Source organism: Pinus tabuliformis, chromosome 9 (genome assembly GCF_031772625.1).
Source record: "Pinus tabuliformis cultivar Carrire ecotype Pingquan chromosome 9, CPIR1, whole genome shotgun sequence".
Lineage (NCBI taxonomy): Eukaryota > Viridiplantae > Streptophyta > Pinopsida > Pinales > Pinaceae > Pinus > Pinus tabuliformis.
This window is the reverse complement of record NC_142307.1, coordinates 888,316,262-888,328,909: the sequence shown is the minus strand read 5'-3', so window position 1 is coordinate 888,328,909 and position 12,648 is coordinate 888,316,262. Positions and strand designations below refer to the sequence as shown.

The following is a 12,648-nucleotide window of genomic DNA, read 5'->3' as shown; positions in this document are numbered from 1 at the left end:
TTCAAGCTTTAACTGTGCACATATTAGTAGTAGAGAACATGGCATCAGAGACGACTTTTCTCATTAAATGTTTCTGGAGTCGTTATATATATGTATATAATAACTAATTATGCGTTATAGATAAAGGAGAGGGCCTAATCCCTAATCAAGGGACATGACTTATCAACCATAATAACCAGTGAATGTTACTTGGACATTGTTACATGACTTTGTAATCATAGCATATTATTCATTCATATGTTTTTAACTATTTTATATATATTTACTCTATATGGATTTTAGTTCGTATACAGTAATTTAATCTTCATTTCATTTGTATCAGATTTTCGTTTCTGATCTGACCTTCGACCATACTTAACAGACACAAATCTGATTATGGCTTTTGGTCACCCCCTTCTTTTCACAGTTTTCCTAACCCTCTGGTTGTTGATGACAACTTGGTCTCTACCCACAGTGAAAAATAAAACTTCCATGAAAGAAAATATTCCATTGGAAATTGAAATAACAAAACCAGGACAATTACTTGGATGAGTAAAGTAATAAACAGTGTATCATAGTATGCTAGTACTTTTTTGTTGCTACAGAAGTAATATAGTACAAGTTAGGTAGCAGGGGCATCAAGTATGTTTTGATTGTATCTGGAACTTAGTATTTTAATTGATTCCACGTGAGTTCAGGGTAGGGAAATTGGAATAAATCCCGTGTGGTCGATGCTACTGAACAACACTTGTTTCTGAAACGCTCCATTGCCATTAGGACATGGGAGGTTACAACTGGTCATTAGCACATCAATTGCAGTAGAATACAGTTTTAGGTTTCAAGCAAAAAAAATAAAATATTAAGCTAGAACTGTCAATTGTTCAAGCTGTCACTGCATTGTGTTGTGCAGCCATTAAGCTGCACGGGTTGCTGCATGAAGGGAAGTTTGAAGCTAATAATGCCACTTTGGCTAAAGCAAGGATGGCATAAGGATGCCCAATCTTGGCTAGACCACTAGGGGATAAATGTAATGTCCCTTGAATGATTGGTAGAGGGACAACATACTAGCTCATTCTCGACTTCCGTGGGCTAGTGTCGTAAGGGAGAATTAATAAAGGGGGTTAATTAGTAAATAAAACATCATGGAGTCATGATGACTTTATAAAATGATGTTATAAAGTGAGAAGAATAAAAGTGATGGGGAAACATTGGAAAAACAAATAAAAACTAAAAAGGGTGGGAAATAAGTTTAAATTGGAGAAAGGGAAGGAAATTGGAAAAAGGAGAAATTAAAAGACAGGAAATTGATTTCCCTCTAACCATTATACATTTTTCTTTTTGGAGATCGGATTGGATAGCCTAGGGCGTCAACTCTTCTTGGGGTGAAAACCCTTGGAAGGAAATTGGTTTTAGTGGATGATTTCCCACCCTAGCTAGTTGGAGGAGAGATCATGCAAATCTCTTATCAGTTTAAATTGTCGGGATGATTAGCGTGGCCAAAGGTCATTGAGATTGAATTTCTTGTTGGAGGAGAACATGTCCCATTACACAGTCCTGGTGTGACAACATGGTGTGATCGTTCTAATTATTGATAGTGCCAAAGCGTCCTTGGAGGAGCTGTTACTGTTGATTTGTGGTAGCATCGGATGTGCTCTAACCATGAAAATTGGTGGAGGCTAAGGCACATAAGATCTCCAAGACCCAGAAATGGTTTGGGGAGATTCAACCCGGTTGGAGGATATTAAAATAATTAATATTTTAATGGGGTTCCTAAGTCTAAACTTAGGAAAATCAAAATATTAACGGGTATTAATATAAAACTGGGCGAGAATGTTCTAAATGACATGGATCAAGCGAAATCTAATTTTAGTCATTGATTAGAGACTTAACCTCGGTATTTGAAGACTCAACAAGAAAAGTATAAGAGGAGGCTTGAGGGTCAGTTGGAGATACACCAAACTGATTAGTCAGTTCGATTTTCTGGAGCGGGGTTTGCTGAGAAAATTCGAGCTAGTGGTCTATTGCAGCGAGGGCAGTGAGTACATAGCAGAGAGGCAAGGATAGTGCCAGAGGGTCAGCGCAAAGACTGAAGACGCTGACACAGAGGAAGCTAGAGCTATGCAAAGGTAACAGGCGCTACACAGAGGCAAAGAGGCTTGTGCGGGTGACGCTAAGGGGCCAAGAGCTGATGCAGAGAGCTAAGAGGCTGATGCAGAGACTTTAGCCGCTACGCTGAAGCTAGCAGGGCTGACACAGAACTAAGAGGAAGACCGAAAGGGTTTTCGTGGGGCAGACTAGAGCTGGGAGGCTGAATATCTGTCTCTGAGAAGAGGCATTACTGTTGTGTAACAATCTCTATTGGGTGAGCGATTTCAGCACCCTAGTTGTACTCAAGAATCTGTATAATAATAAAACCCTCAGAACTGCTGCATCGGTTTTCTCGTATTGGGTTTTTCAAGGGACGATTGTCCAAAAATAACAGTGTCCCTTGTGTGTTTGTCTCAGTATTTTAGTTGTTGATCTGTATATGAGTTAAGGTTGCATTTGTGTTTATTTCAGTATTTATATTTATAAATAACTTGTTAATGGAAAGAACAAGCAGGAGAAATGAAACCAAATAATGCAATAGGGATTTCTAACGTGTTAGACTTAGAAATTTCAACAACTACCATTGTTAGCGTGCTAGCTAAACCATGGGAGAGTTTGAGGTGATTATGCTGTTGGAAAAAATAACTAGGTTCAGTCTTCATAATTGTCATTGTACTTATATCAAAATGTATTTTGTAAAAGCCTATGTCGCACAGGTTCGCGAACCCAGGGGTGGAGTTCTTGAACCCGTGCCAGGTTCTCGTCCCCAAGTACTGAATTCGGGTATGGTTGCTTCTAAGAAGAACCCATAAGAACCGGGTTCTTCTATGAAGAACCGGTTTCTCCATTAAAATATTTTGGGTTCTTTTGTTTTGATGGGTATGGAGAACCCTGATGATGGGTACTTGGAACCCCAAAATCAGGTTCTTTGGGATTCATTTTAGTTTTTATTTTTTAAATTTTAATTAATTTAATGGGCTTCCCCTAATATTCTAGGTAGCTAGTTCTTCCTCTTGCGAGAGGAATTGGAGTACTTATGCTTTTATCCATTCAGTAAAGAGAAATAGATTGGGCTCAAAGAAGGCAGAGAACTTAATATCAGTTCGAGATATACTAAGGGAGACTAGTTAGTTTGATTTCTCGAGCGGGGTTAGCTGAGAAATTTGAACTAGAGGTCTGGAGCGCAGCAGGAGGTAGTGGGTACAGAACAGAGAGTCGGGAACAACACCAGAAGATCAGCGCAGAGGTTAGAGGGGTAGACGCAGAGCATCTCAGGTAGACGCAGACGCAGCAGAACTGCGCAGTCACTGGAGGGCCTACGTGGGTGACGCAGAGAGGCAGGAGCTAACGCAGAGGCTAGCAAGCTTGACGTTGAGACTGGGAGAAGTGTTGGAGAATTTCTTTTCTCTATTGGGTAAGCCAGTTTGGCACCCAGTTGTGCTGAAGAATTGTTGAATAATAAAATCGTCCTCTGCTGCACTGGTTTTCCCACATTGGGTTTTTCTGGGGACAATTGTCCAAATATCTGTGTTGATGTGTTTGATTCTTTTGCATGTGGTTGTTTTTGTATTACGGTGTGATATCTGCAACAGAATTTATTTTAATGTTTACTGAAGGGTTTTCGTAAATAACTTATTTGGAAATGAGAAGGTAAAATAAATCAGTTGTTGCAGTGATAGAATTTTCAAATAGTATCAAAGCAAGTAATCAGAGACAGGAAGGGAAAATCAATTATGGGTCGAGATCATGATGCAGAGGCATCCACGTCAGGAGACCCACACAGATTTTCAGAAAATTGCACAAGAGATAGTAATTTCGATTTCTCTATGTTAGCTTCTAGACAGGGCTTGTGTGACTAGCTCTACATCATCAGAGGTATGGTATATAGACAGTGGAGCCTCTTGACATAAACGGGGAATGTTTCTTAGATTATCAGGAGGAAATGATGAATTTTTAGATCACCATGGGGAATAAGGCAAAGTGTAATCCAATAGGGAGGGGTACCATAGGTTTTCAAACAGAAACGGGAGAGCGGTTCCGTGCTACCAATGTGTTGCGTGTACTAAGATTGGGGATGAACTTACTTTCCGTGTCGCAACTTCAAGGCAAAGGCTATGACGTTTTCTTCATCAAGGAGAAAGTTTACGTCAAACACCCGAGCTGGAAAAAGAAAGTGCAGATCGGGATCAGAAGTAACAGGTTGTACAAACTACAACTAGAATCACCAATGGCATTTATAGGCAGTCACGGAGATAAGGATTTGAACAAACTATGGCACAAAAGAATGGGACATTTGCACCATGGGGCTCTGAGAATTCTCAGTAAAACTATAACAGGAGTTCTGGATCTTAGTACTGAACGAGATGATGTATGCAGAGGATGTGCTCTGGGAAAGTATGCTAAAAAGCAACATTTCCTAGAGGCAAAAACAGGACCAAGAGTGTACTAGGATTGATACACTCAGATATCTGCGGACCTATCACTAAAGCTCTTAGAGGTGCCGAGTACTTCGTCACCTTCATTGATGACCACTCAAGGAAAACTTGGATTTATTTTTTGAAAACCAAGGACGAGGTTTTCTGTCGATTCAAAGAGTTCAAGGCTCTGGTGGAGAATATTACTGGGAAGAAAATAAAAGTTTTGTCCACAGATAATGGTGGAGAGTATGTCGATAAGGACTTCAATGATTTTTGCGCTAAGGAGGGCATCAGAAGAGAGTGGACAACGCCTTATAATCCGGAGAGAATGGAGTAGCAAAGAGGAAGAACAGAACTATCATAGAAGCAGCTAGGGCCATGGTGTATGATCAGGATATGCCAAAATTCTTGTGGGCAGAAGCATGCAACACGACAATCTATGTTCAGAATAGAAGTCCTCATCGAGCATTAGGCAAGATTACTCCAGAGGAAGTCTTCACAGGGAAGACGCCTGAAGTCGGTCATTTCAGGATATTTGGGAGCTTAGCATATTGTCACATACCCGGGGAAAAGAGGAAGAAGCTGGATCAAACTGCAGAGAAAGGATATCTAGTTGGATATAGCGAGAACGCTAAGGGATACAGAATCTATCTTCCAGGGAGCAGGAAGGTAGTAGTTCGACGAGATGTAAAGTTCATGGAGGACAGGGCTTTCAGAAAATCTCGAGAAATGCCTTCCGAGGAGCAGTCAAAAGAGGAGTTGTTGGTCAAACCTCTTCAAGCAATGGAAGTAAAGAATTCTTCCTCGAATCAGGAAGAATCACAAGAGGAGTAGCTAACAGAACCACTTGCTGGCAGAGGAAGAACGAGCAGGGAACCTCGACAGATTCTGTGAGATGCAGAGGATTTCATCTATGCACCAAGGAACAATAAGAGGGAGTGAAAATAGCCAAATAGATATTAGGCATTAGTAGCTTAGGATGGGGAGCCTGCCAGTTTTTTGGAGGCTGCTCAACATCAGATTTGGTTAGATGCGATGGTAGAGGAATACAACTCCATAATGGTGAACGATGTTTGGGAGGTAGTGCTAAGGCCTCAAGACAGATCGGTGGTAAGTTCGAGATGGATCTACAAGATTAAATACGCTGCAGACGACAGTGTGGAAAAATACAAAGCCAGGTTTGTCGCTAAGGGGTATGCTCAGAAGGAAGGAATTGACTACGAAGAGACCTTCGCCCCAATAGCCAGGTATACATCATTTAGAATCGTGATATCTCTTGTAGCACAGATCAGATGACAGATTCATCAGATGGATGTCAAAACGACATTTCTGAACGGGGTGATAGAAGAATAGGTACACATTGAACAACCAGAAGGCTTTGAGACACATGAGAAGAAGTCTCATGTATGCAGATTAAAGAAAGCCTTGTATGGGCCGAAACATGCATCCAGAGCATGGTATGGTCGAATTGATGACTACTTGCAGAAGATGGGATTTGTCAAGAGTGACGCAGATCCAATTCTCTACTATTTGGTTGTAGAGAATGAGCCTCTAATCCTAGTATTATATGTGGATGATCTATTTCTGACAGGATCATCCAAGCTCATCGAGGACTGCAAAAAGAATCTAGTCACAGAATTTGACATGAAGGATTTGGGACAAATGCATTATTTCCTGGTGTTGGAAGTTTGGCAACAAAAGGGGGAAATATTCCTTGGGCAAGGGAGATGTGCTACATAAATTCTTAAGAGATTTAGGATGAAGGATTGTAGAACCATGGCTACTCCAATGATCACCAACTGGAAGAAAATTGATTCATCAGAAGACAAGGATGTTGATCCCACCTTATATAGGCAGCTTATAAGGTCCCTGATGTATCTGGTCAATACCAGGCTAGACATTTGTTACGCTGTCAACACCCTCAGTTAGTTCATGGTGGGACCGAAGAGGGCACACTGGGCAGCAGGCAAACATGTTCCCAGATATATACAGGGAACAGTTGATTATGGACTCTCGTACTCCAAGAGTAAGCATATCAGATTGAGTGGATTTACTGATGCAGATTGGGCTGGAAGTTCAGTGGATCAGAAAAGTACCTCTTCGTATTGTTTCAATAATGGATAGGGAATGACCTCCTGGTGTAGTAGGAAACAAAAATTCGTAGCTTTGAGCTTAGCTGAAGTAAAATATATGGCCACAAGAACAGCTTCGTGCGAAGCCATATGGCTTAGAAAACTGCTCGTGAACCTATTCAGAAGAAAGATGGAGGCGACCAGGATAATGTGTGATAATTAGAATTGCATCAAGCACTCTGAGAATCCAGTATTTCATGATTGGTCAAAGCATATTGATATTTGGTGTCACTTTGTCAGAGACTATGTCCAACGAGGAGTTGTACAGTTGAGCTACACTCCTACAGGAGAACAGGTGGCAGACATCCTTACCAAGGCCCTTGGAAGAACCAAGTTTGATTATTTCAGGGACAAGATGGAGATGATAAAGAATCCTTTTCAGTAGTAGCAGTTAGTAGTAGCATGATGCAGCATAATGAGAAAGAGTTGCAGTGCAAATGCAGTGTTGGGAAAAGGACCAGCAGCAGCACAGATGCAGAGGGAGTTGGAGTGCAAATGCAGTGTTGGGAAAAAGGACCAACAACAACACGGATGCAGAGGGAGCTACAGTACATATGTATCAATGACAGTGATAGAGCCATGGGCAGTTGTACATGATGCAGCAGTGCAGAGGATGTTGGGCGGGGAGGCTCAGCATCAGCACAGGTACTGGTGCTGTATAATCAGAGTGATGCTCAGTATGGAGTATTACTAGAGCACAGTCCTTGCTAAGAGGGAGTGTTGATTTGGGGTAGCATCAGATGTGCTCTAACCATGAAAATTGGTGGAGAGCCTAAAGCACATGAGATCTCCAAAACCCAGATATTGTTTTGGAAAAATCCATCCGGATGAAGAGTTATATGAGTTCCTAAGTCTAAACTTAGGGAAATAAAAATATTAATGGGTATTAATAAAGATAAGGGTGAGAAGCTTCCTAAAGATAATGATCAAGTCTATTTTAGTCTTAGCCGTTGATTCATCAATAGGAAAAATATAAAAGGGGACTTGAGGGTTAGTTGGAGCTATACTGAGGGAGACGAGTCAGTTCGATTTCTGGAGCAAGGTTAGCTGAGAAATTCGAATTAGAGGTCTGGAGCGCAATAGGATGTAGCAGGTATAGAACAGAGAGTCAGGAACAATACCAAAAGATCAACACAAAGGTTAGAGAGGTAGACCCAGAGGCAACAGAACTGCGCAGTCACTGGAGGGCCTGCGTGGGTGATGCAGAGAGGCAGGAGCTGATGCAGAGGGTTTGGGAGCTACACAGAGGCCAACAAGCCTGACGCTGAGACTGGGAGAAGTGTTGGAGAATATCTTTTCTCTGTTGGGTAAGCTAGTTTGGCACCCAATTGTGCTGAAGAATTGTTGAATAATAAAATCCTCCTCTGCTGCACCGGTTTTCCCTTATTGGGTTTTTCCGGGGACAATTGTCCAAAATATCTGTGTTGATGTGTTTGATTCTTGTGCATGTGGTTGTTTCTGTATTACGGTGTGATATTTGCAGCAAAATTTATTTTAATGTTTACTGAAGGGTTTTCGTAAATAACTTATTGGGAAATAAGTAGGTAAAATAAATCAGTTGTTACAATGATAGAATTTTCACAAGAGGTTTTGGCCCTGGATGACAAAGCCTATATGTTGTGTCTCTTGTCTCTTTATTGTTCATGATTTGGTAATTGTCTTGATGAAAAGAATACAATAGTAACTACAAGAAAAGAAGATCATAAATCAAGAAGCAAAAGTCTATTACAAGCAATTATCATAAGGTGAGAAATCACCTAACTATTGATGCCCTAGATTTCTCAACAAGGGGTAGCAAGTGCTATAATCGAACGGGTAGTGGTATATCGGGTAGCTGATGCAAATATCTCATCATAGTCCACTCCTTCCTTTTGAGAGAAACCTCGAGCAACGAACATGGCCTTGAACTTTTCAGCACTCCCATCAACTCCATGTTTGGTTTTGTAAAGCCATTTAGAAGTGACCACTGACTTGTCCTTGGGTCTAGGAACTACATCTCAGACATCATTCTTCGTGATCGACTCATATTCCATGTTCATCGCATTCTTCCAAACTTGGTGCTTCACGACTTCTTCGAATGTACATGGCTCAGATTGAACTATGGTACTCATAGCAACTAAGTACCCTTTGTACCAGTTAGGCTTCTTTCTTTCACAAAATGTCCCGCTTGGTGCAACATGTCTCTCAGCATCTTCAAGAGTATCTTTGAGCCACAAAGGTATTTTTCTTGAAGTAGAGGGCTCACTAGCAGGTGGATCAATGGGATCCATTGGGCATCAAATCATCAATCGAAGATTCATCCTGGTTTCTTTCATCGTCATCTTGTCCTTCCTAGGGATAGGAAGATCTCGGGCTTTCACAAGGGCAAAGTCTTCATTGAAAGTGACATCATGAATTATTTCCACTCCTCTTTAACTAGGCACATAGATCCTATATGCCTTTGAAGTTTCACTGTAACTCACAAATGTTCCTTTCTTACCAGATGCATCTAGCTTGTTTCTTTTCTCTTTCGACACATGAAAATATACGGGACAACCAAAAATTCTAAAATGAGAAACATTAAGTTTCTTACCAGTGAAAACTTCTTCGGGTGTCTTGAAGTCCAATGCTTGATGTAGGCACGTATTTTGAACATACACAACGGTGTTGGCAGCGCCTCCCCACAAGAACTTTGGTAGGTCTTGGTCATGAAGCATGGCACAAGTGGCTTCTATGATAGATTGATTCTTCCTTTTGGCAAACATTTTGCTAAGGAGAATATGCAGTAGTTGTCTCCCTCTTAATGCCAGCTTCTCTATAATAGTCATTGGATTCATTTGACTGATATTCGGTTCCATTATCGGTCCTCAATATTTTGATCTTCGGTTCCATTATTGGTCCTCGATATTTAAGAAATAGATCCATGTTTTGCGAGAGAAGTCATCCACAAAAATTGCATAGTACAAGTATCCCCCTAAAGATGTTATGGGCAACATCCCTAATAGATCAGAATGGACCAATTGAAGAATATCGGTAGTTTGACTTTCACTTGAAAGGAATGGCCCCTTGTATGTTTTCTAGTTGCACAAACCTGACAAACTCCTTCGTGATCTATGTTGAATTCAGGCATACTTGTGACCATCTTCCTTACATCAGGTAAGGCTTTGTGATGAAGGTGAGAAAATCTTCGGTGCCATAATTCGGATTGAAGAGAAGTATCACAAGTCATTGCTCCCAAAGGACTTCCTCCAACCTGATAGTGACCGTCAACCCTAAATCCAAGTGTAAATGCATCTTTTAGGTTCCTTTGCCAAACACGTACCTTCCCATCAACGAATGTCACCTTGAAACCTTTATCCTCTATTGCAAAAATAGAGACCAGGTCCTTTTTCAAATTAGGTACATACAACACTTCTTGTAAAGGAAGGGTTTGACCTTGATTTAAGTGAAGAGTGACAATGCCAATCCCTTTCACAGGATAGGTGGAATTGTCCCCAAACATGATCTCCATATTTGTCTTCTTTTCAACGAAGTTTGAGAGGGCCTCCTTGTACCCAGTGAAGTGCCTTGAGGCACCACTATCAATCAACCAATGATCCAATGTGTCCGGAGGAGAGGTAGTGTGTTGATTTGGGGTAGCATCAGATGTACTCTAGCCACGAAAATTGGTGGAGAGGCTAAGCCACATGAGATCGCCAATACCCAAAAAGGGTTTGGGCAGATTCTAAACAGTTTGGGAGATATTAAAATAATTAATATTTTTAATGGAGTGCCTAAGTCTAAACTTAGGAAAAATAAAATATTAATGTGAATTAATATAAAACTGTGTTAGAATGGTCCAAAAGTCATGGATCAAGCCAGATCTAATCTTAGTCGTTGATCAAGGACTTAATCTCGGTCATTGATTTGTCAACGAGAAAAGTATAAGAGGAGGCTTGAGAGTCACTTGGAGGATATACTGAGGGAGACCAGTCAGTGAAATTTCTGGAGCAGGGCTAATTGGGGAATTGGAACTAGTGGTCTAGAGAGTAGTGAGGAGGCAGCAAGTACGGAACAGAGAGACGGGATCAACCACTAGAGACCAGCATTGAGGCAGGAGAGGCAGGCGCAAAGGCAGCAGGAGACTGCGCAGTCACTAGCTGGGCCTGCATGGGTAACGCAGAGAGGCCCAGGGCTGACACAAAGTGTCTAGGACCCACACAAAGGTCAACCAAGTTGAAGCTGGGACTGGGAGAGGTGTTGGAGAATTTTTATCTTTGTGGGTAGGCCAGTTTGGCACCCTGTTGTACTGAAGAATTGTTGAATAATAAAATCCTTCCTTACTACACCGGTTTTCCCACATTGGGTTTTTCCGGGGACTGTTGTCCAAAATAACTGTGTCAATGTGTTGATTCTTGTGCATGTATTTGTTTCTGTATTACGGTGTGATATCTGCAACAAAATTTATTTTAATGTTTATTGAAGGAATTTCATAAATAACTTATTGAAGAATAAGTAGGAAAAGTAAATCAGTTGTTGCAGTGATAGAATTTTCACATGGTATTAGAGCGAGTAATCAGAGACATGAAGGGAAAATCAGTTATGGGTTGAGACCACAATGCAGAGGCATCCATGTCAGGGGACTCGCACAGATTTTCAGAAGATTGCACAAGAGAAAGAGACTTTGATTTCTCTATGTTGGCTTCCAGGCTGGAAGAAGAAGTGGCTTGTATGACTAGTTCTGCATCATCAGAAGTGTGGTATATAGACGGTGGAACCTCGTGGCATATGACGGGAATAAGGGAATGTTTCTCAGAATATCGAGAAGAGAAGATGAACTTTTAGATCACCATGGGGAACAAGGCAAAGTGTACTCTAGTAGGGAAGGGTACCATAGTTTTTCAAACAGAATCAGGAGAACGATTTTGTGCTACAAATGTGCTGCATGTACCAAGATTGGGGATGGACTTACTTTCCGTGTTGCAACTTCAAGGCAAGGGCTATCACATCTACTTCATCAAGGAGAAGGTATACGTCAGACTCCCGAGCTGGAAAAAGAAAGTGCAAATCGGGATCAAAAGTAATAGTTTGTATAGATTACAACTAGAATCACCAATGACACTGATAGGCAGTCATTGAGACACGGACTTGAATGAACTATGGCACAAAAGAATGGGACATTTGCAGCATGGACTCTGAGAATTCTCATTGGCACTGTAACAGGAGTTCTGGATCTAAGTACGGAACAAGATGATGTATGTAGGGGATGCGCTCTAGGAAAGTATGCCAAGGCAGCATTTCCTGTGAGCAAACACAAGGCCAAGAGTGTACTAGGATTGATACACTTAGATATCTGCGGAGCTATGTCCGTCAAAGCTCTCAATGGTGCCGAGTATTTCCTTACCTTCATTGATGACCACTCAAGGAAAACTTGGATTTATTTTATGAAAACCAAGGACAAGGTTTTTTGTCGATTCAAGGAGTTCAAGGCTCTGGTGGAGAATCTGACTGGGAAGAAAATAAAAGTTTTGCGCTTAGATAATGGTGGAGAGTATGTCGATAAGGAATTCACCGATTTTTGCGCTAAGGAGGGCATCAGAAGAGAGTGGACAACTCCCTACAATCCGGAGCAGAATGGAGTAGCAGAAAGAAAGAACAGGACTATTGTAGAAGCAACTATCAGGATATGCCAAAATTTACATGGGCAGAAGCATGCAGCACATCAGTCTATGTTCAGAAAAGGACTCCTCATCGGGCGTTGGGCAAGATTACTCCAGAGAATGTTTTCATAGGGAAGACACCTGAAGTCAGTCATTTCAGGGTATTTGGGAGTTTAGCATATTGCCGCATACCCGAGGAAAAGAGGAAGAAGATGGATCAAACTGCAGAAAAGGGATATTTGGTGGGATACAGCGAGAATGCTAAGGCATACAGAATCTATGTTCTAGGGACCAGGAAGGTAGTAGTTCGACGAGATGTAAAGTTCATGGAGGATAGGGCTTTCAGAAAATCTCGTGAGATGCCTTCTGAGGAGCAGTCAAAAGAGGAGCCGCTAGTTAAGCCTCTTCAACCAA

General features: G+C 41.3%; 1 protein-coding gene across 2 annotated transcripts in view; it reads left to right on the top strand.

Annotated features, from left to right (window-relative positions):
- TPP2 (tripeptidyl peptidase ii) overlaps positions 1–12,648 on the top strand; it is a 531,975-nt gene that overhangs the window by 446,316 nt on the left and 73,011 nt on the right. The window lies entirely within an intron of this gene.